We start from the raw sequence: 24383 nt of genomic DNA on the forward strand, positions 1-24383 counted from the left end.
AGTATAGAAGCCACATGAGAATGGTCGATGATTGCTTGCCCGGTGTGGGAATCAGGAAAGTGCTTATACACACCTCTTTTGTGCTGTTTGGCTTTGAAAGGGAACAGAGAGGTAGGGAGGTTGTTGGAGGGGGAATTGGAGTTTTTAACATTAATTTTTAAGATGAAAGACATTTGATTATTTTTAAAAGCTAATGGGAAGGATCCCATAAATAAGGGAGAGGTTGGAGGCACAAGGAAAGAACGGGATGACCTGAGAGGAGTAGAGTTGCCAGATGTACCAAATAAAAATACAGGGCTCCCGGACTTCCCTGGTGGCACAGTGGTTAAGAATCCGTCTGCCAATGTAGGGGACACAGGTTCGAGCCCTGGTCCGGGCAGATCCCACATGCCGCGGAGCAGCTAAGCCCGTGCGCCACAACTACTGAGCCTGCGCTCTAGAGCCGGTGAGCCACAACTACTGAGCCCACGTGCCACAACTATTGAAGCCCAAGCGCCTAGAGCCTGTGCTCCACAACAAGAGAAGCCACCGCAGTGAGAAGCCCGTGCACCGCAACGGAGAGGAGCCCCTGCTCGCCACAACCAGAGAAAGCCCGCGCGCAGCAACGAAGATCAAACGCAGCCAAAAATAAAGTTAAATAAATAAATAAATAAATAAATAAATAAATAAATTTATATGTAAAAACAATACAGGGCGCCCAGTTAAATTTGAATTTCAGGAAAACGATGAATAATTTTTTAGTGTAAGTATGTCCCTTATATCGCTGGTGGCCTGTATTTCATTTGGCAACCCCCAATTGGGAAATTTTTAGGTCAAAGAATTATAGTCCCAGGTGCACTAGGACGGAGCTGGAGCTCTAAAGTCCTTCCCTGCTGTCACATTCCAAGAGTCTAGAATGAATTCTCAGTTCTTCCGGAACCGTTGACAAGTAGACAAACTGCTTTGAACCTCAGCTTTTGTCACTTCCCAATTCTCTCTAGGATGGCAAACGGGCAGGAAAATGCTGGATGAAAACCTGTAGAAAAGTTCTGGTGTGGAAAATCCGCTCCTAAATGATGCAGAGCTTTTTGAACTGCCAGTGGGCTCTGGATTGGGCGCAGAGGACGGTGAGTCACACGGCGCTTGGCCCAGCTCCACCTCTGGACACAAACTCTACTCAACTCAAGGGCAGGCAGGGAGCGCCGGCCAGCAGGCGCCTGCGCTCTGCCGCGGCCCCGCCCTCCTCCAGCCTGACATCCGGGGCTCGGGCAGGGGCGTGCCCGGGAAAGAGGGGAGGGAGGCTGCGGAAAGGAAGGATGTCGTGGGAGGCTGGAGGAGCTGGGAGGGAGGGGAGGCGGGGCGAGGGCAGAGCAGGGGGCGTGGCGAAATGAGCACGCTCTCACGTGACGTGCGTGGGGACGTGTCGGCCATCTTGTGTTGTTGAGGCTGAGGACTGACTTGGGTTCTGAGAGACTCCCTGTCCCGGACCGCAGGTAACCAGTGACTCGATCTCGCTCCCCTGCCCGGCTCCGCTCCGCGCTCCGGCTCCGCCGTCCCGCCTGGGTCTCCCGGGCTTGCCGCCCGCGCTCGCGTCCCCGCCGCTCCGGCCTGACCCGGCCCAGCCGCATGGACACCCCCAGGCCGCCCGGCAGTCGCCGCGGCCGGCTCGGGCGTCAGGCGAAGGGACAGGTCAGGTGCGGGGTCGGAGTGACTCCCCAGCCGGGGGCAAGCCGGGCCCGGGTGCGTCTCGGCCGCCGAGCTGGAGAGCCCCTTCTTCCGGGGCCCGTTGGCATCGCAGGGGGAGCCGAGGGAGGGAAGAGGGTGGTGGAATGGACAGTGTCAGGCCGGCTTGCTTAGGGCCAGAGGGCTCGCCTTCCGCTACCTGGTCCTCGGGGACCAGCCAGCCACCCGCCCAGCCTCGGGGTGCCCGGGGTAGCAGCTGCTGCGGCCAGACAGCTGCTCCTGCCCGCGCTCCTCCCCACACCTGGTCTCTGGGAGATGCGCCCTTGCCTTCCTCACCGAGCATCTGCACTGGGGAGATTCCTTCCGTGGCGAGAGGACTGGGTCTGGACCAGGCCTGAAGCCAGGTGGATCCATGATCGGAACCTGGGACGGAGGTTGGGAAGGTAGAACCCATGGCAGCTTTGGGACCCGAACGTTCACATCAGGTTGAAATGGGCATTAGCCTTAAGTGACAGTAGTTCCCCACGAAGCACTCAGAATATTTCAGTTTTGTGGCTGAAACATAAACCAAGCGACCAGAGAAGGGGGTGTCAAGAAAGCAGGTTGTGTGACTGTGTTTGGGAAGCAGTAACGTTGCTTTGCATTTATCTAGCACTGTTTTTTGTTTGCTTTTGTTTTTTAAAAAATTTTTTCTTTCCCTGAAAGAGCACTTAAGCACACCTAATTTCGCTGTAAGAAAGGTAAGTATTTCAGTATAACTTGCAAGAAATTGAGGAAGGGGCCAGAACCTGTGAACAGATTCTGATCCAGTGTTGTATACCTTGGGTTATACCTAGTCAATGTTAAATACCTTGGATTATAGGCAGTTTTGATTCCCAGTTTGTATGCATGGAAGATATTCTTTCCTTACATAGTATTTCCTTTTTAGAATCTAGTGATTTTCTAGATTAAAAAAAAAAATTGTCATCCTTTCTGAGCATTAACTTTCATCTTTCTAATATTTGCAGCTCTGGCCTTTAAGAGTTTGTCTATTTTGGTTAGAACACAAAGCGTTGTCTCATTTGTTGGTGTTTTTATGTGTTTTAACTAGTTAGTGTAGCAGCTTTCAGAGTGCTCAAATTGGAATATGTACTTTCCTGTTACATCAAATGTTACATCAGTAGAAGACACTAGAAAAAAAAAGTAAAAGTGGTGTGTATCTGGAGCAATGTCACACAGTCTTTTTGACATTTAATACTGGGGAATACACTGATGATGGTGGTGATTCACTAGAAAAGAAAGGGCTTTGAACCTTTTCTATACTGGACAAAGCATTTTCGGATTTTGAGACTGAGGAGGGAGAAGGGACTGTATGCTTCCATTCATTTATTCTTTCATTTGTGCATTTATTTGTTTGAAGAATATCGAGATCCTGCTACACTGGTGGGTGCTGGGAGCAAAACAGACCAAAAATTCCTGTTTCCATGGAGCTCATTCCTAGACAGATAAATACATACTTAGGTAAGATATATAGTGTAGTGAGAAGTGATGTGGGAAAAAAATGAGACAGGGTAATAGGATAATAGGGAGCTGGGGGAGGGGTTAATTTTAGGTGGGGTGCCCTGGGAAGGCCACGGGGAGAAGCTAATATTTGAGGGAAGACCTGACACAGGTAAAGGATCTATTCTTGTGGCTCTCTGGAGGAGGAATGCTCCAGGCTAGGGAAGTGAGGGCAAAGACCCTGAGGCAGAAACTGAAGTGGGAGCAGATCAGGTGTGGCTGGGAAGAGTATGGAGGCTAAGCCTAGCCAGAGAGGCATGATCACAAGGGAACCTAGTAGGAAGTGTGCACCCAGCTCACTGGTTCTGAGATGAGTGGGGTTATTCAGTCGTCCTGGAGTCTTTTTCCACACCTCTTTCCTCCAACATGACACCCTTCCCCTCCCCCAGTTTGTAAAATTCAGGATGCTCATATAATGTATTTCAGGAAATTGTCATGAAATAGCTTTCTCAAAAGTAAAAGTTTTTAAATGAGATTGATGATAAAAGGATTTTTCAGAAGAAACTGCTTTCTAAGAAGAGGATCTTTGAATTACTTCAGAATATTTGAAAATGTAGGGAAATGAATTTCCTTTGAAATTTAGACACAGGTCATTAAGGAATATAACCTGGAAGAAGTGTATTAACTCACATTGTTTTTAATGGTAAAGAATTCCTCTTAATGATTTCTGTGTTGTCCAGCCTAGTTTTAAATTCCTCAGGGACTGTTCAACTAACTTGTTTGTATATCTTTTATAGCATTTTACACGTGCAGAACTTTCTGTGCTGAGTTTTTTATTCCTCAGCTTTGACCTTTCAGAATAGTTCTTCAATTAATTTTATACTAGTAGACTTTTTATTGGAAAAAAATTTTTTTTGATTTTCTTTCAGCTTATCTCCATATTCTTATTACTGAGCTTTCATAAATGTCCTCTTTCATTTTAATTCATCTGAGGAATTTAATATTTTGGCTTTAAATGCTTTTGTTGGTGAGTTGCATATATGAAAAAGAATTTGTCTTGGCTTGCCTGAAAATCCTGAGAAGTTAGGAATTGCAACTTCAGGGTGTGAGTGGAGCTCCTTGGCCGAGAGGAGACGTAGTGACGCTAGTGAGGAGATAGTGTTTTAAAGAATTGCATTTCGCTCTCTTGTTCCTTTGGTGAGTTTTTGAAATCACAGTTCCAAATTATAATGTCTTTGATGTCATATCAGCTCATTTGTTCTCATGACTCTGCGTTTTAGTTTCCATATGTCTGTTTTTTTGTTGACCTTCACACTGGAAGATGGCACTATTGAAAGTGATTGATATCTGGGAGAACCATTTTGGGTGACCAGATTATTACTGTCCTGTTTATCCTTGCCCTTCTAAAGGATCTCTGATTTGTGCCATTTTTTAAGACTGACTTCATTTGCAGTTCTCTGTTAGCCCCTGACGACTAAATTTTCAGTACTGTTTTATTCTATTTCTTATAGATTATAGTGAGACCAGTCTCATTAGGTTGAATCTACAGCCTATGTTGGTGTTAATCCACGTATATTAGAGGCAAGTTCAATGTCTGTTTTCTTCAGCAGTTCGAATTGCCTTAACATTGTTTGGTCATTGTTGTAAAACTCTGAACCCAAGTTTTTTTTTCCCCCCCTTAACCCCCACTAGGATTTTATGGTGATTAAGTCCTAGTATTTCCATTCATTTTTAATGCCCTGAAGAATTGCATATCTTTAAAAATATAAGTAGATTTTTATTCCACAGACAAGTATTGCAGTTAGACTCCTAATATTTCTTGACCAGATAGCATTTTATCATTTTTTATGCTCTCAGATAACTGAGAAATATATTAGATTAATTATATAGGAATACAGAATGATAACCTTTGTTGGATTGCCCGTAATTTTATTTGAGGTTGAGGGAGAAGAGGGGAGAAGTTTGAAAAACAAAAGAATATTCTCTTTTTTTTAAATAAATTTATTTATTTTATTTATTTATTTTTGGCTGAGTTGGGTCTTTGTTGCTACGCGCAGGCTTCTCATTGTGGTGGCTTCTCTTGTTGCGAAGCACGGGCTCTAGGCGCGCGGGCTTCAGTGTTTGTGGCACACAGGCTCAGTAGTTGTGGCTCACGGTCTCTAGAGTTCAGGCTTAGTAGTTGTGGCGCACGGGCTTACTTTCTCCGCGGCATGTGGGATCTTCCTGGACCAGGGATCCAACCCGTGTCCCCTGCATTGGCAGGCGGATTCGCAACCACTGCACCACCAGGGAAGCCCCAAGAATATTCTCTTAAGTGGCCAAAATTAATTTTATAAAAATATTTTCAAAGTATGATACACTTCCCTACCTCAGGTAATTAAGGAACACAATTTTATATTTTCTCGTTAACTACAGAGTTTCGTTGAAATTGAACTTTATTTATACTTATAATAATAGGAGATACCCTAGAGCTTATTCTCTTGAGTTAGGCCCAGAGAAGAGTTTTTATTACCTAGTTCTCCCCTCTTTTGCTTCTGCTTGCTCTTATAAAAAGTAGAGTGCAGGACTTCCCTGGTGGCACATTGGTTAGCAATCCGCCTGCCAATGCTTGGGGACATGGGTTCGAGCCCTGGTCCGGGAAGATCCCATCTGCTGTAGAGCAACTAAGCCCACGTGCCACAACTACTGAGCCTGTGCTCTAGAGCCCGCGAGCCTAGAGCCTGTGCTCGCCGCAACTAGAGAAAGCCCACGAGCAGCAACGAAGACCCAACGCAGGCCCCCCCCCCCCCAAAAAAAAAGTTGAGTGCAGTGGATAAAGTTGGGTGACCTTTTGGACATTGTAACATGGCTACTTTTTTGCAAAATTAAATCAGGTGGAAGTGGCTTTTTCAAGTTGCTTTCTTGCTGTTAGTAAAATTGTCAACTTTAATTTTTAGTTACTGTTTTTTTACTTTTTAGTAGCAGCCTTCAAAGCATCATTTGATTTTAGCTAAGAAATCACTTAGAGCTGTTGTTTCAGTCCACTCCTTGTCGCTTGAAATATCACCATCTTGTGGATTTTTAAGATATTGTCTCATCAGAGCATTAAAAGAAGGTTGTGATTTTGCAGCTGAAAGCACATCTGGAGCTTTGCTCCTTGGACGTTTTGGCAGTGGTCATACATCTTGGGGCTCGTTGATTATTTGCATAGGATACATGCTGTATTGCCGTCTTGCCGGTTGTCATTTTTCTATCAGATATGTTAAAAAAAAGTTAATACCAAATCCCTGAAATGCAGTGTTGGATGAAGACCCCAAATAATCATTTCCTGAAACCCTATGGTGGTGCTCATTTGTTAGCTTCATCAGAATCACTTAGAACTTCGGTTAAAAAAAAATATTTTTCAGTCCCATTCCAGAGCTACTGAGAGAGACTCTTTAGATGTTAGGACAGGGTATCTAGATTATAAGCATATCAGGTGATTCTACTATTTTAACCAGGTTTGGAATCCATTTCTTGTAAAATATATTCATGATAAAAATTACGTTTCTAACGTTTCCTAAGAGATCGCTGAGTTATTTACTTTAATACTTTTATTATTTACAGTGTTAAAAGGACCTGAATAAAGTCTGCTCAAACCTCCTGCTGTGAACCAGCAGAACTTTTGAACAGGTGAGTTTTGAAGGGAAGCACAAAGCCTGAGGGCTTATGCAAACAGATAATTTTTGCTTTTAAGGCTCCGGTTATTGTCCTATTGTTTCTCCTGAAGTTATAGACAGTAGATAGAAACAACTTCTCTGGTACCACTCAGATTCCTTATGAACCGTGAGAATAATCATACCTTTTCTACATTGATCCTGGTGTGAATTTGTGTCTTAAATTGTCATAATGATTTTTTGATGGCATGAAACAGGAAGAGGAGTGCTTTGAGGGGAAGGGTAAGGAGGTACCTTAAGGCACCCAAGAGCAGCTGGCTTCATGAAGGACATGAACCGGAAACTGGGAAGCATTCAGGAGACACGGTGGTCCAGAGAGCACTTTTCTCCTTGCTGGCTAGTAGGTGTCATCTCTTGTCTCTTTATATCTTGCTTTAGTTGTCTTTGCACACTCTGGTCTTTTCTGCTTTAACAAAAACAGAAGAAAATTGCCACTTCATTCTTGGAGCCACATATAAACTCAAGCTCTAGTGCCACTAGCCAACTGGTTACTAGCTCAGTGTCCCCACTTCACATTCCTGGGAGGGAAAATTTGATTGGTTGAACTTGGTCCAAATTTCCATTATTGGTCCAGTTAGTGTGGCAGTGGGGTTGGGGTCTTGAAAGGTCCCACTCCTAAGAGTGGGGGCAGGTCTCAGAGGAGGTGGAATGTAGCCTTTTTGAGGCAGAATCCCACAGAAGCTTCTAGATGTTTTTCCTTTTCCTAGAAAAATTCCTGTATATATCTTGTCAGTTTCAATTTATGTGTCCTGAAGAGTTAAAATATATGTGTATCTTTTCGGTGAATGAGGCCTAGTAGGTCTCACCAAGCATTCTTGGAACTTCCTAGTGCAGTGTTTAACAAAACTTCTTGATTTGGGGGTTCAGAGGACCATCTAGGGTAAAGGTTTAGTAAATGAACATAAGCAAATAAGACGCTTAGTTTGTGGAAAAATTCATTGTTTATTTATTTTTCATTGATTGCTATTATAAATGTTAATTTCTGTGTACTTTTTACAGTATTGAGTAACACTTGATTATGAGGAAGCCATAGAGAATTTGAAGGGTAGGACTTCTATATATGAATCTATATTCACATTATTTGAGTGGTAGCAGGGACTTTCACTTTTGGGAGAGGATCAGGGAGACAGTATAAACTTTTGTATTACATGTTTTTGTATACTAGAATTATTAGGTAATATTGAAGCAAACTTTTTTTTTAACATTTATTTTTGGCTGCACTGGGTCTTCCTTGCTGGGTGCATGCTTTCTCTAGTTGCGGCAAGCGGGGGCTACTCTTCGTTGCGGTGTGGGGGCTTCTCATTGCGTTGGCTTTTCTTGTAGTGGAGCATGGGCTCTAGGCACACGGGCTTCCGTAGTTGTGGCTTGCGGGCTCTAGAGCACAGGCTCAGTAGTTGTGGCGCACAGGCTTCGTTGCTCCGCGGCATGTGGGAACTTCCCAGACCAGGGCTTGAACCCTTGTCACCTGCATTGGCAGGCGGATTCTTAACCACTGCGCCACCAGGCAAGCCTCGCAAACTTTTTTTTTTAATGGAGCATTTTGAAGTTCTCTTTATTTTTGTTTGTATGTTGTATGCACTTGGTAGCATCTAATTGCTTAAGTCATTTTTTATAACTAACATCTTGTTATGTTAGTATATCAGTGTATCCAGATTTTGATGCAAAGCATAGGAATTACTAATCAAAGTGATCTATTATAGAATGATGTATGGAATGACAGACCACAGATGTGACCTCCTATGATTTTTTTTTTTTTCCAGCCAAGGTTTCTTTAGCAGATTGCAGCTAAATTCATTTTTAAGGTAGAAGAGTCCTTTCTCATATTGTACATATTCTTTAATCTGGATGTTGAGGTAAAGCATACGTAGGGCTTTGTGAGACTTAAAAAGATTTCCACATAATCAGTGTAAAACTTTCACAGGCTCTGGGCATCCCTCTCTGGAAAAGATTGGCTTGTGGTGAGATTATCAAATGATATGGTAATATTTATGGCATTGTAATTTTTCCTTGAATAGTTAAGTGGTTGCTAATTTTATTCTCCTTTCACCAAAAGGGGGAAAAAAAGAGAAACATTTATATATTGTTCAGAAGCAGTGGGGAGAATGGCAGTAACAGTAATAGCTTTTTCTTGTAGTGATATTGTGGCCAGTATGTTCTTTGGGAACAAAGCTCCTTTTATTCTAGTTGTCCTGAACCTGGAGGAAGTCTTGGGAGCTCTGGCCACTTCAGTATTGGTCCTTTGCTTGCAGAGACTGACAGAATTGGCAGAGGTACTGTCTTGGTACTTAATAATTGGCAAATCATGGCTCAGTCCTTGAAGAGATGGTTACATCCAGATTTCATGGTTAGCCCCTTGGGAATTCAGATGTTGTTACCCAAACCGTGGCCAGTTGAGTAACTGGATGAAGCCATCTTGCAAGATCAGTGGGTCAGAGAGCCTTAATTCATGTTCTGGAATCTGACACTCTTCATTTAATCTTTCATACTACTTTTGTCATTGTTAATGAAGTTTCTGATAGTGTGTTATGAGAAGATATACTCTTCCTCAACCAGAGGGCTCACTGTATTGCTTAATTGAGTGATGCAGAGGGGTAGAAGTTGGAGGATAGTGGAAAAGAGAAGGAGATTGGAAAAAGGAGAAAAAGGACTTCCACAAAATGAATTCCCCTGAAAATTGCAAGGAAATGGGGGAGAAGAAAAGGTAACCAAGCAGTTTTGAGCACTCTGTCAGTATGTAGAGAAAAAGCTTGTGGCTATTAAGCAGAGAAATGTGGGTTTAATTTTCTGTCACTTAACTACCTGTAACTTTAGATAAATAAGTTAACCTCTTGGAGGCTTATTTTCCTTACTGTAAAGTATATCCCATGGTGATTTGGGAATTAAAAGTAAAATGCCCAATACAATGCCTGGCACATAGTAAATAGGCCTTCAATAAATGGTAGCGGTTACGATTGTTATTGCTATGTAAATAGACACATTTTGATTATAAAATGTCATCTTTATAATTTGAATAGAGGCCTTGGTGGGTTCTGTTTTTAAGTCTTCTGTCTTTTTTTTTGTTTTGTTTTCAATCCAACAAATATTTGAATACCTGCTTCTTTCCAGGTGCTGGGCTAGCCATAGTGGTGAGCAAAACACCTATCTTCGTGGGAGTTACAGCCTAGTGGTAGAGGCAGTCAAGAAATCATATAAGTAAATTTCAAAATGTGGAAAGTTTCTCTGTCCTTGGAAAAGATACATTTTTAAAACCCTAGATATTCTTTGAATAAGTGTTATATTTGGATCTTGGTGTTCTTGTTGTCAGGGATATTTTATGCCTCTTGATATGCTTTCTAGGGTATGTATGTTTGTTCGTTTTAAGTTAATTTATGTATTTCTTTTATTTGTCATTTTTTCCTCTTTCTCTGAGATAGATGTTCTCAACTTTTTATCTTAAGACTCCTTTACCTTCTTAAGAGTTAGAGGACCCCAAAGAGCTTTTGGTTTTTCAGTTATATCTATCTTTATGATATTGAGAAATTTAAAATGATTTATTAATTTATTTAAAAATAACAATAGTTTCTTTACATGTTAACATAAATATATTTTTAATGAAAAATACCTATTTTCTAAAACATTTCTAAAAAAATTTGCTGAGAAGAGTGACAGTGTTTTACCTTTTCACAAATTGCTTTTTATGTCTTGCTTTGTAGAAGGCAGCTGGATTCTCACAGCTGGTTCTGCATTCAGCCCGTTGCTGTTTATTGTATTAGTTGAAGTCTGTGCAGGAGATTTATCCTCACAGAGTTGTGTATGTAGCTGGAAAAGGGAGGAATATTTTAAGAGCTTTTTCAGATAATTGCAGATTTTGATATTACACTAAAATTCGACAAGTAGTAGTTTATAAAGGTTAGTTGCAATGTGAAATTATATCAGTGCACTTTTATATTCTATTACATTAAAATCTATTGGTCTATCTTGTGCATTAAATGGATATTTTATATTATACAGTATCAAAAAAACACATCCATTAATATCAACACCCATCAGAAAAGCCATTACTTATTGGAAAGTATAAGTAATAGAAAAACTCGTCAAGCTCATGGTAATGAATACAAGTTTTCTAAAATTTTAACTTTTGCTTGAAAGCTCAAGTTTTATAATTGGCAACAAGTACTATCAGTTGTTTTCCTTAAAGTGACAGTCTTGTTTCATTCATTTTTGAAAAAAAGGTCTGCTGTATACCCAGGTCTGGATAATTTTATTTGTGTGTCAGCTCTTTCAAGTCAATATGATGTTTCATGAGCAGAAGCAGTTAGTTGAGTTTGTAACTCAAAGCCGTCACATGAATGCTTTTCTTTGAGACTTTGGTATGCAGCTGAAGTGCTTTATGTGTACTTCTCGTTTCATCACATTAAGAATATTAGAAAGCTGTGTACACAGGGACCAAGATTAATAAAAATTAATAGTTTTTACTGCTTTATCAAGGACATTCTTAAGTAAACCTGGCTTTTTTTCCTCTCTTGTGAATATGTGGCGCATGGCAGTGAAGACTACTGTAGTTTGGTGCCATTAATTTGAATGATGCTAAGGTGCCAGCAGTTTTACCCATGATCAGTGCAGTGCCAACACAGTGAAAAATGCAGAGAGTATCTTAGTATTAACAGCACTGCCATCTTGGATATCTTGAAAGTGTTTCGGAGAATTGCTGCTCTGGGGAGTGGAACATTTTTCAGTATTACATTTATATATATTGATATTACGTTGACTTTTTAAAAAGAGTTTTCAAAAAAAAAGTAGTTGTTTGAAATAGAAACTGGAATAAACATATCATTGAGGATTTTTAGATTTCAGTGAGGGTTTTAAATTCTGGGTAGATACAGATTTATTCATAAGTTGCAATCAGTTATAAAATACTCTTCTAAAATGGTCCCATAAAAATAGTCTCCTACACGAGCGCTGTCCCACAGAATTTTCTGCTGTGATGGAAATGTTCTATAAATCTGCACTGTCAAATACTGTAGCCACTAGCCACATGTGACTGTGGAGCACTTGACATGTGGTTAGTGTGACTGAGGGAATCGCATTTTTTTTTTTTTTTAAACATCTTTATTGAAGTATAATTGCCTTACAATAGTGTGTTAGCTTCTGCTTTATAACAAAGTGAATCAGTTATACATATACAATATGTTCCCATTTCTCTTCCCTCTTGCCGCATTTTTAAAAATGTAAAAAACCTTTACTTTTTTATTACAACTCAAGACCTCTTATTTTTATTTTTAAGAACAGTTTTAGATTCACAGAGAAATTGAGAAGATGGTACAGAGAGCTCCCATGTATACCACACCCAGGTTTTGTACTGTTAACGTCCTACATTACTGTTGTCCATTTGTTACAATTAGTTAGCCAGTATTGCTTATTAACTAAGTCCATAGTTTATTCAGATTTCCTTAGTTTTCCTGAGTTTATTTTTCTATGTCAGGATCCCATCCAGGACATCACATTACATTTAGTCAGGTGTCCGTAGGCTCTTCTTGGCTGTGATAGTTTCTCAGACTTCCCTGTTTTTAACAATCTTGACAGTTTTGAGGAGTATTGGTTAAGCATTCTGTAGAATGCTTCTCTGTTGGAATTTGTGTGATGTTTTTCTCCTGGTTATGGGTCATGCGTTTTTGGGAGGAAGACCACAGAGGTAAAGTGCCATTTTCATCACATCATATCAAGAGCATATACTGATTTATAACTGTTAATATTAACTGATTATCACTGTTAACATTAACTTTGATACTTGGTTGACTTTCATGCTTTGTCAGGTTTGTCCACTGTAAAGTTACTCTCCTCCCTCCCCCACGAGGAACTAGATTTTAAATTTTAATTAATTTAACTTGATATAGCCACATGTGGTTAATGGGTACTATATAAGATGGCACAGGTCTAGAGAGTGTTTCTCAGTTTTAAATATTATCCAGAACTTTATTTAACATCTATTTTAATAGATTTAAAGAAAGGCAGTTTAACATAAAAGAAATATAAAATGTTAGTCTTGAAATGCATTGCTTTTTGAGGGAGGCAGTCTACTTTTAGTAAGCTTAGTCTTTTTAAAAATTAACTTTCTGAGGTTTAATTTATATACAATAAAATGCCTTCATTTTAAGTATACTTGTATTAAGTGTACATCTTGATGAGTTTTGACAAGTGTATATACTTATGGGACCATAACCACAGTCAAGATAGGTAACATTTTCATCACTCCCAGAACTTTCCTCCTTCTTTTTTGCAGTCATTTCCCCTCTCCCACCACTGATTTGTTTTCTGTGACTATAGATAATTTTGCCTCCTCTACAATTTTATATAAATGGAATTATTCAGTATGTATTCTTTTTGGGTCTGGCTTCTTTTGCTCAGCGTAATATTTGTGATACATCCATGTTGCTGCATGTGTCAGTAATTAGGTGTTTTTATTGATGAGGATATTCCAAAGTATGGTCATTATAATATGTGTTTATCCATTTATCTTGCTTTGGGGCTGTTAGGAATAAAGCTGACCTTAGTTTCATGGCAATGGGTAGTGATTCAGACTGTCCTGGATTGCAGTGTTTATTTCAACACTGTAAATTAGGAATTTAAATTCTTTTTAGGATGAGGAGAAAAGCCAACAGAGCATGTATAATTTTTTTGAAGATATTCCATGAAAAGGATAATTAACATAGAAATAAATAGTATTTTGCAAAGTTTCATATAAAAATGTGCGATCCAGATAGATGTAGACAATTCTGGCTTCCTGGGGAGGGAAGGGAGTTCTTTGTCAGTTCTTTAAGATAAATGTTTAGTAATAAAGTGAATAATGGAAGCCTAATTTTGTTTCATGAAGTTTTATCATTAGTAGATATGTTAACAGATCGTATTTTAAAAATTATTTTTAAAAGTTTGCATGTTTAAAAATGAAGAGATCTGGTATTGTCATACAGATGGGTGCAGAAGGAAAATGTGTTTTCTGCTGTAATAGATGGGAGGAGAATTTCCTTTTATTTTTGTACCTTAAAATTGTTTTTTTAAACCGGGTTAATGTTCAAAAGAAATTAACTTTCTTTGACATTTATGTTTGGGCTGTAAAAGTATTTCAAACAGGGGAGGCAAACGCTTCTTGTGGGTGTTAAGATACACATTGTTATAAAAGTAATTGAAGAATATTACTGCAAATTATGGAAATAGAAAAAAATCATTAATCCCACCTCATGAACATTTCTTTATTTTTATGTTCACTTTGTCTATTTATGACATATAGTTGGCCGTCTGTATAGACGGGTTCCATATTCTTGGATGTGGAAGGCCGAGGGTAAAGGATTTGAGCATCCCTGGATTTTGGTATCCACAGAGGGTCTTGGAAGCATTCCCCCTCGGGTACCAAGGGTTGACTGTATGTATAATTATACTCTTGTGTGCAGACATTATTGTACCTGTAGTCTGTTGAGTGAATGTGCTGTTTTTACAAGATTGCTTACAGTCTTACACACTTAATAAGTGATGTGGTATATGTGGTTCCCCTCTCATGGTTGGACCTTTTCTTTTCATTGTTTCACTTAGCATTTTTCTGAAGTTTGAAAAAAGTGCATCTGAGACCTACGTACTTTAGCCTAGTGACTGAGTCTTGGTTCATTTGAATGTGGACTTGTTTATGGTCTTAAAAGAGTCGACAGATTTACAGATTATTTTATCAAGATCGTGGTACAAAAATTTTTTAATGACAGAAATTTAAGTAGGGAGTGAATTTTAATATTTGTTATCAGAAGATTTGCATTTAAAATAGTTTTGCTTCATGTCTATTAAAATATTTTTAATTGTACTTGTTTTTTTTCCCCCTAGCTAAATCATTTATGGTTTATGTTAACCTTTTTAAAATTGAGGTATAAGATATAGTAAATAGGCACAAATCTGAAGTGTATAGTTGGAAAATTCTTTTTTAAAGATTTATTATTTATTTATTTATTTAATTTATTTTTGGCTGCATCAGGTCTTAGTTGCGGTGTGCGGGATCTTCGTTGTGACACGCGGGCTTCTCTCTAGTTGTGGCATGCGGGTTTTCTCTTCTCTAGTTGTGGCGAGTGGGTTCCAGGGCGTGTGGGCTCTGTAGTTTGCAGTGTGTGAGCTCAGTAGTTGTGGCACGCGGGCTTAGTTGCCCTGCAGCACGTGGGATCTTAGTTCCCTGACCAGGTATCAAACCTGCGTCCCTGCATTGTAAGGCAGATTCTTTACCACTGGACCACCAGGTAAGTCCTCGGAAAATTTCTTACATGTGCATATAGTTCTGTAGTCACCACCTAAATCAATATAGTGAGCATTTCTAGCACCCCAAAAGATTCCGTCATCTTCTTCCCAGTAAGTAGTCCCTACTTCCATGGTGAGCAGTATTCTGACGTATGTCAAAATAGATTATTTTACCTGTTGAACATTATAGGAGTCATATAGTATATATTCTTTGGTGACTGGCTTCTTTTGCTGGATACAATGTCTAAGATTCATGCAATATTGTTGCAGTTATCAGTAGTTGGTTCTTTTCTTCTTAGTTGGTGAGTATTTTGTTGTATAAATATACTACAATTAAAAAAAAATTTATTTTGAAATAATTTCAAACTTACAGAAAAGTTGCAAAAAATTACTTAGACTTTCCATATACCCTTCACCCAGTTTGGTCACTAGTTTTTTTTTTTTTTGGCCACGCGGCATGCTGGATCTTAGTTCCCCGACCAGGGATTGAACCTGTGCCCCCTGCAGTGGAAGCGCAGAGGCCTAACCACTGGGCTGCCAGGGAAGTCCCTGGTCACCAGTTTTTAACATTTCCTTGTATTTACTTTATCTTTCATTTTTTTCTTTCTCCTTATATGCACATATGTATGTATATAATTTTTAATATAATTTTAAATTTATGTAATTTTTTTCTGTTCCATTTGAGAACAGACCTCATGCTCCTTTTCTTTACAGACCTCATGCTCCTTTTCCTCTAAATATTTCAGTGTTATCTTGTAAGAATAAGAACATTCTTCTGCATAATCACAGTAAAAATTTCAGAATCATAAAAAAGTAACATTGATACAATACCATTGTCTAATCCATAGCTCCTATTCAAATTATTCTATTTGTCTCTTTAATGTCTTATAGCATATTTTTTGCTGGTTCAGGATGGAGTTAAGAATCATACTTGCACTTAGTTTTTATATCTCTGTAGTCTCCCTTAATCTGGGATGGTTCTTCAGCCTTTGTCTTTTATGACATTGGTATTTTTGGTGACTGGTTGATTGATTTTATGTCTATCAATTTGGGCTTATCTGATTTTTTTCAAGGTTAATTTCAGTTTATGCATTATTGTTAGGAATATAACATAAGTGATGCTGTGTCCTTCTAAGTGTATCACATCAGGAAACACATGGTGTCAGTTTGTCTCATTATTAATGATGTTACCTAACTCAGTAACAGCCAGATGGAAGAGATGCGTAGGGCAAGGTATGTGGGAAGGGATGCAGAGCTTCACAGCTCTTTGGTGTGCCATCGTTTCCACACCTTCACCAACCTTGAAGCTCCCCTGTATTTGTTTATTCATTCATCTGTTGATGGACATTTGTGTTGATCAACATAATAGCCAAGTGTCAAGTTTTGGTAGTTATGAATAAAGCTACTATGAATATCCTATACTCTTCTCTTAGTAGAAATTTTCCTTGCATGTATATCTAGCAGTGGATTGTGCGATCGCTGGATAGGTGTATGTTTAGATGTAACAGATTCTGCCAAACTGTTTTTTGAAGTGGTTGAACTAATTTGCAGGAATGGAGTTATTAATTTTGTGTTATCTTTTTGCTGTTGTTGTTGGGGGGGTGTGCTGCACCCACGGCTTGTGGGATCTTAGTTCCCCGACCAGGGATTGAACCCTCATCCTTAACAGTGAAAGAGCAGGGTCCTGACCCCTGGACCGCCAGGGAATTCCCCAGTTTTGTGTTACCTTAATCCAGATTTGGCTAAGATAAAAATAGCTGTTTGCTGGAATGGGCACAGAACTATTTATTTGGTACATGTGAAGAGTGCTAGAGGAGTAGCTCTTTTTTCTACTTTTGGGAAAATAGAGGTTGGGAAGGTGGAGGCAGATTCAGGTTCCTTGGTGTTCATTCTGTGTTAGTCTTTTGACAGACAACATGCATGATACTGGTTGGACTTCATTCCAGGTTTGCCATAGTTTTTTTCTGGGTAATTTTTATATACCCAGGTAAGGGAGATTTGCAGTAGTAGATACTGTTTATAAGAAAGATTCAGGGGGTTTTCAAAGGAGTATGTGTTTTGATACACATACACATATGTGTATAATAATAGTGGTAGCTAATCAGTATATTAAGACTTCTCCTGGGAAGCAATATCGGGAACACTTTCAGAGTAAAACTTTCATAATTAGCCATTATGCCGGATTTTGATTCTGCTTTGGCTTCTCCTGGCTGTCTTTGTCCAGACAGAACTTACTACGTAGATCCGTAGCTCACTCATATTGATAGTGATTGCGTGTGCCCAGAAGACATCTGACTCCTCAACACAGTGCCAGGTTGTGTGAGGCCAGGGTCTCCCTTTTCTTTGTTGCAAACCCAGCAGTAAGAAAAGGCTAGGTTGATTTCTTCTCTTTCTTCACCCTTGAACATGTACTCACGTACACACAGAGTGATAGATGAGGTCCCAAAGAGGAGCTGAGGATGTCAGGAAAACTAGAAAAATATACAGAAAAAAAGAAAAATAATTATATACTAGTAATCAGAGATAAAATAATTGCTAGTGAGGAGTGATTTAGCTTAGAGTTTTAAAAAAGTTGACAAAAAGGCCAGATTAAATAAAGTTCACTGTCAGGCACAGGATGCATTTTATCGAAGACCAACTTTCTGGTATTAACTGCAGAAGAAATATATTACTTGAATTCACTTATAAGGAATTTTGAATAATGGACAAGGTCTGAAATAGCAGGTATGTAGAAATATTCTCTCAGCTATTTTTTTTTTTAATTTTTATTTATTATTTATTTATTATGTTTATTTTTGGCTGTGTTGGGTCTTCGTTTCTGTGTGAGGGCTTTCTCCAGTTGCGGCGAGTGGGGGCCACTCTTCACCGCGGTGCGCGGGCCTCTCACTATCGCGGCCTCTCGTTGCGGAGCAGAGGCTCCAGACGTGCAGGCTCAGTAGTTGTGGCTCACGGGCCCAGTTGCTCCGTGGCATGTGGGATCTTCCCAGACCAGGGCTCGAACCCGTGTCCCCTGCATTGGCAGGCAGACTCTCAACCACTGCGCCACCAGGGAAGCCCTCTCAGCTATTTTTAAGTCAACTCTATTTAAAATTTGAGGGTAGACCTTTCTCTGAGGTCCTTATCCTTAGAATTGGAGTAGCCAAAGGAGAGTAGAGGCCGAAGTAGGGAGGTTGAGAGTGTTATTACCTCTCCATGTGTTAAACTATTCAAAGTATGTTTTTCAGTGTTGTTAAGGTAACTGAAGCCCATCTTGCCCTGATAATTTTACCTTCCCTTTATCCCTCTGAGGTTATCAGTACTGTTTCCCTGCACAGTGGCAGGTGAATCAGCAGACAGCATCAGGATCTTCATCCTCTTCCATTCACATGCCTGTTCTGTTTCTTTACTCAGATGACCATTCAGCCTGAAATGCTCCTGTTGTCTCTATGTAATTATTAATATCTCTTTTCGCACAAACATTTTCTGGCTTAGATGATAGATTAGGTATAGTCACTTTAGCCATTGTTCCTCCTCCTTTTTGCAAAATCTCTTTTCCTCTGAAGTTCATGCTGTCTGACAATACAACTGTCTGTTCCCCTCGTTATCAGATATAGACCCTGTGGCATCATCCCTCATTTTCTTCTTTATTCTCTCTGCCATTATCCGGAAGTTACTTCAGAGTCCATAGGATGACTGATCCAGTCTTTCTAGGCTCCGGGTTCCTTGACTTACCTCCATCTCTAATTTGTCTAGTGCTTTCATTTTTTTTTTTTTTTTTTGAGATTTTTTTTTTTAATTTATTTATTTAATTAATTTATTTATTTATTTTTGGCTGTGCTGGGTCTTCGGTTCGTGCGAGGGCTTTCTCTAGTTGCGGCAAGTGGGGGCCACTCTTCATCGCGGTGCGGGGACCGCTCTTCATCGCGGTGCGCGGGCCTTTCACTATCGCGGCCCCTCCCGTTGCGGGGCACAGGCTCCAGACGCGCAGGCTCAGCAGCTGTGGCTCACGGGCCCAGCCGCTCCGTGGCATGTGGGATCTTCCCAGACCAGGGCTCGAACCCGTGTCTCCTGCATTAGCAGGCAGATTCTCAACCACTGCGCCACCAGGGAAGCCCTAGTGCTTTCATTTTTATTCCTACTATACTTGCTTTTTGACATTACCAACATCTCAAATTTGTAAACTGTCTTCTGTTTTTACTTCCTTCCTCACTGTGCTTCAGTCACACTTCGGCCAGCATCCTCCACTTTGCCCTCTTTTTCTTCCGTTTACTGTGTTAACAAAATCCTAACCCGGGTTCAGTCCTGTTGTCAGCTCTCTCTGCCCTCTACCCAGGCTGCTAAGCTGGAGAAAGAAGCCCACAACCATGCAGATAGGTGCCATCTCCATCTTGATTGGGCCTTCAGAACTAGTGTAGCTGCAGGGTGATTGGGCCTTCAGAACTAGTGTAGCTGCAGGGTGATTGGGCCTTCAGAACTAGTGTAGCTGCAGGGTGATTGGGCCTTCAGAACTAGTGTAGCTGCAGGGTGGTCCTGGATTAGATCCTGGAACAGAACAAGGGCATTGTTGGAAAAACTGGTTAAATCCGAGTTTAGTTACTAGTGGTGTACCAATGTTGGTGTCTTAGTTTTGACAAATGTCAAAATGTACTGTGGTAATGTAAGTTGTTTATATTGGGGAAACTGAGGGAACTTTCTGTAATGTCTTTGTAACATTTCTGTAAATCAATAATTATTCCTAAATAAAGTTGATTTTTTTAATAAACAATACTATTGTAGATCACAGCAGCTAACTTTTCTTCATTCTTCTCAAACCTTACCCTGTCGTCTGCTCTGTCATTTGCCTACTTATCTGAGAAAATTGAGGCCGTCAATGTGAATTCCCCACAGCTTACTATTCCTCCCCACCTCCCCAAAGAAAACCCCACAAAAATAAATTTGCACGTATCTTAAGTCATTTGGACATACTTTGCTCTTGTCACAAGTGGATAGGCATAGTTTTTCTTTCCATTTGTTCTCTGAAGCCCCATCCACCCTGCCTTCTCAGAGCTTCATTTCTATCATATTTTTGCTAAATTGTTTCTTTACTTTTTAATTCTATTAGTACTTTTCCATTAGGATATTTTTGTCTAAAATAAAAGGGGAAATTTTCTTTCTACTCTCCTTCATTTCTTTTCACCTTTTCGCAGCTAAGATTCTAGAAAGTTGACTGCATTTGTAGTCTTCCTTTCCTCACGTCCCAACCACTGAAATCTGGCTCTAGCCAGTCCCTCACCACACTTCTATAACTGTACTCTTCAAGTCACCAATGACTTCACTGTGGGAGTTAATGAAGATTTTTCAGTCTTTCTCTTTTTTGACTTCAATATTTGAAACTTCTGAATTTGTCCGTTTTTTTTCTTTGCCAGTGCTATCTTTGTTAACACAAATTAGTAACTTACTAGGAAAAGAATTACTCATAATTCCACCATTAAGAATATGAACATCTGTGGGCATATCTGTATGTACCCACTAAGAATGTATTTTAAAATGTGTTTAATATAATTATATTCTCTGTATTCTGTAACCTGTCTTGAACACTTAACATACTGTTGACAGTTTTTCATGTCAGTGAATATACTTATTATCATTACTGCTCTCTCTTCTCTACTGGTATGTAGATCCATACATTCTGTTGGATTTCTAACACCCCTCCTTTCTCTTTAGCTCTTACTGATTCATTCTCTTCCTGGCATCCTGAATGATCTTTCTACAGTGCAGATTTCATCCTGGACACTTTCTTGCATAAATCTTTTCATAGCCTTTCACTACTCTTGAGATATAAAATACAAAGACTTCTGTGATATGACCATTGCTTTACCAAACTTCACTTTAGTTTTTAGCCTTATTGAGCAAATGGATAATCTCCCCAAAAAGAACCTAGCTCGTTCTCCTTTCTGCTTCAGATAAAGTGAATGTGGAGAAAGCTAGAGTCAATGAATTTGATTTTAGGTGAAAGGTTAGGGCTAGAGATAACCTGACTACATGGTCTTTTTTTTCTTCCCGTATCCTCCTGCACAGTGTTTGCTGAGGCTTTGTTCTTGTCTCTTGAGCTTGTCCCTTCTTGATTCCTGCTTTGGGATAGTTTCATTCAATTTTTGGTTTCAATTCTGTAGATTTACTTCCAAATCTATGTCTCTTATCCTGACTCTACACTGGAGTTCAAGGTGTATGTATATTATGGTCTTTTGGATGGCTCCTCAGGCACCTCACATTCATTTTGTCCAAAATGGTGTGTCCTTCCTCCCAAATTTGATTCTTTTCCGTCTTCTCTTTCCTTTAAAGCTTTTCTATACAGATTCAAAAAGTACCCCACCGCCAGTATTGCATGCTATAGATTCCATTCCATTTCTGCATCCTTTGTTTAGATTTTCCTTCTTCTACTTTGGGAAATACTTTATGGAGTGTTTATTTGAATGGATCCTTGGTTTTGTATAAGCCACTGTAAAGGAGGGAGGGTGGGCCTTCTGGGGTAAGGGAATGGCATGAGCCAGAACCACAGAAGAAGAATGCAGTAGAGAAGTAGAAAGTTATCTTTTGGCTCTGAGTTTGGAGGTGAAACAGTGGGAGATTGAGTTGAGAAGGTGCAGATTGTCAGATTGATGGGAAGCTGAAAATATGAGGATTTTTGACCATGCACAGTAGGTTTAGTGACTGTTATAAAGAAGGGTAGGCATGACCAGAGCAGTGCTTTAGAAAGATTGATCTTATTGGATGTAATTAGAGGCTGAGTCAGGGAAGCAGGTTAGAATTTTATTGTAATAATCCAGACATGAGTTAACAGATGTTTGGCTATAATGAAAGGAGAATGCAGAAGGAATCTTGAAGGAGGAATTGACCAAATTTCAGGCAAAATGATTAGATATGAGGGATAGAGAAGAGGAATGAATTTCTGATGACTAGGCTTTTGAGCCTGGCTGACCAGTGGATGGTGAAAACAGTGGTACCTTGATCAGTTGTTGTTAGATGGCTATCTGGGAGGAGCAGGCTGCTGGAAAGCCACATAGGTCATGGGAGAAAAAAGTCAAATATGTAATTCACAGCAGGGGTGGGGGACAGTTCAGAAATTTGTGGAAGAATTTTTGGTTGCTCTTGCTATGACAGCACCTCCACTGCATGTTCTATGTTAGATCCCCCATGATTCAGCAGGCAGAGTTCTACCCGAAGTGTTGGTAGAGAACACCATTGTAAGTAAGACTCAAGACAGTATCTACACAGAATTTATAGTTAAATAAACCATGGGTACACTGAGGGAAGTTAGTAAAGGAGAGAAGCTTTTGGGGAATGGTGACTAAATAAGAAGGAAGTGAAGATAGGAAAAATATATCAGTATATTGCTGGTCGTGGAGGAAAAGGAAGGAAATAGTTTCAAGAAAAGGCAGTCTAAAGAGGCAGAAGAGCATGGTGGGAGCACAGCCTCCAGAGTCTGGCTCAAATCCTGATTTGCTATAAAAATTCAGAGCTGTTTTCTAATTGGTCACAAGTCTACTGGGGGTTTGAGTTGACAACATTTAGCTTGGTGGGGTTTAAATGACGGCAAAGCCTATGCTCATTTTGATACCTCACTGCATCCTTAGAAAGGGCAATTGAGAAATAAGTCCCACTTTCCATTCCAAATAATTTATAATTCAAAGACATCGTGTAAGACAATCCCTCCAGTACATATAAATAAATACATTAGAACTGGGCTCATTTAAATTGATTTGGAAGGAGCAATCTGGGGTGGGGAATTCAGGATTAGAAGTTACAGTACTTCAAATGTTTAGATTTCTTCAGTCATAGCTCATAGATTTCCTGCTTTAATTCATAAAGGAGAATGAGCAGAACACCATTCTGAGTAACGTAGGTCTCCTTAGTTGATAATTAAATTGCTTGGATTATTATTCTAGGTTCTTAAGAGTTCTCCAGAAAACTCTTAGCATAGGAAGTAGTAAATGGTGGTCAGGCTCCCAGCTCAAGGCATTAAAAAAACTTCTGAGCTTTTAATGTTTTTGCTGTATGGTATTTTGTCTCTACATAAAGGTTTATAGGTGGAATGAGTGATAAAGATTTCATTGCTCGATGTTCTTCAGGTGCTGCCTGCATCCAGGGCTTCTGTAACTCAAGACCACTGCCTGCACAACACAACTCTAGGGGCTCCATTTGTATCCTTTGTGGTAATGGCGCCCCTGGAGTTTGTATTTCCACAACCTGTGTAGCCTTGTAGTAATTTAAAGGGGAAAAGAATATTAAATCTCTAAGAATGATTTTAGTATTTTCACAAATATCACAAATAATTCAGTTTTTAATTGAGATTCACTTGCTTTATAAATTCAGTCTGGTTCAAATCTGGACCTGCTTTATTAATTCAGAGCTGTTTTCCAGTGGTCAAAGTCCAAAGTCCATAGGGGTTTGAATATAAAACATTTGGCTATGTGGAGTTTAAAATGGTGGTAAAAACACTCCTTCAAGATATTTTGTGTTACAATAAAATCTTATAGTTGTAGTCTCTACAGCTCTGTTTGTTAGCCAAGTAGGTCCACGTACTTTTTTAAAGCACACTGAATTGATTTATGCTAAATAAGTTTACACAGCTGATTTGTAAGCAGGATACTTGTCCTAATCTACAGTGGGCACCTTACCTGACTTATCATCACTACCTTGACAAGTGGTTTCATTTGGGATATACCATAATTTAATTGAATCTAACATGCATCAGTTGTGAGATTCTTCGTTTTATATATTACTAAGAAAGAAATCATACTGCCAAGTAAACGCTGGCACAGTTTTTTAATTACTTAGACTTTTTATTTTACATTTTGAAAAAGAATTCTTTTAAACTTATTTAGCAAATAAGGCTAATAGATTTTTATTATATAGTATATATTTTGTGCATATATAAAAAGGAAAATAGAAGTGAAATAAATTGGTTAAGATATTCTTCAGCTTTCTACACATTAAGTCTGACTCTTCTAAATTGTGAAAAACTTAGGATTGTAGAAGTCTCCTTCTTCCCTCTCCCCACCCGTGTAGTGTCATGTCATTAAGGGTGTTGGCGATGAAGCATTTCTTAAGAGAGTGCTCCATTATTCTCTCATTGATTTAAAATTCAGTGATTTGGTGCTTGTGAAGTTCTTAAAAGTAGTCTAAGCTGTTTAATTTTTCCTCCTTTAAATACATCAGGGCTGCTGCATGTGGCCACATGGATTGTGCAGTGTCAAGTCTCACTCGCAAACCACAACAAGCTTATCTTCATGTGGTTTTTTTTTTCCTTTCTCAGGTTCTGCAAAGCACTTGCAATCATTCCTC

At 39.5% G+C, this 24383-nt stretch overlaps 1 protein-coding gene across 4 annotated transcripts in view; it reads left to right on the top strand.

The window, feature by feature from the left end:
• Positions 1–1392: 1392 nt before the first annotated feature.
• The window catches only part of GIGYF2 (GRB10 interacting GYF protein 2), a 126726-nt gene continuing 103735 nt past the window's right edge, over positions 1393–24383 (top strand). For 3 of the 4 annotated variants that reach the window (XM_057551058.1, XM_007184739.3, XM_007184741.3), the window contains exons 1-2: positions 1393–1472; positions 6727–6792. The gene's annotated coding sequence lies outside the window, so the exon portion shown is untranslated. The remainder of the gene's footprint in view (positions 1473–6726; positions 6793–24383) is intronic. The other variant, XM_057551059.1, reaches the window with a different exon arrangement.

The sequence above is a fragment of the Balaenoptera acutorostrata genome, chromosome 8, assembly GCF_949987535.1.
Source record: "Balaenoptera acutorostrata chromosome 8, mBalAcu1.1, whole genome shotgun sequence".
In the NCBI taxonomy this organism is placed as follows: Eukaryota; Metazoa; Chordata; class Mammalia; order Artiodactyla; family Balaenopteridae; genus Balaenoptera; species Balaenoptera acutorostrata.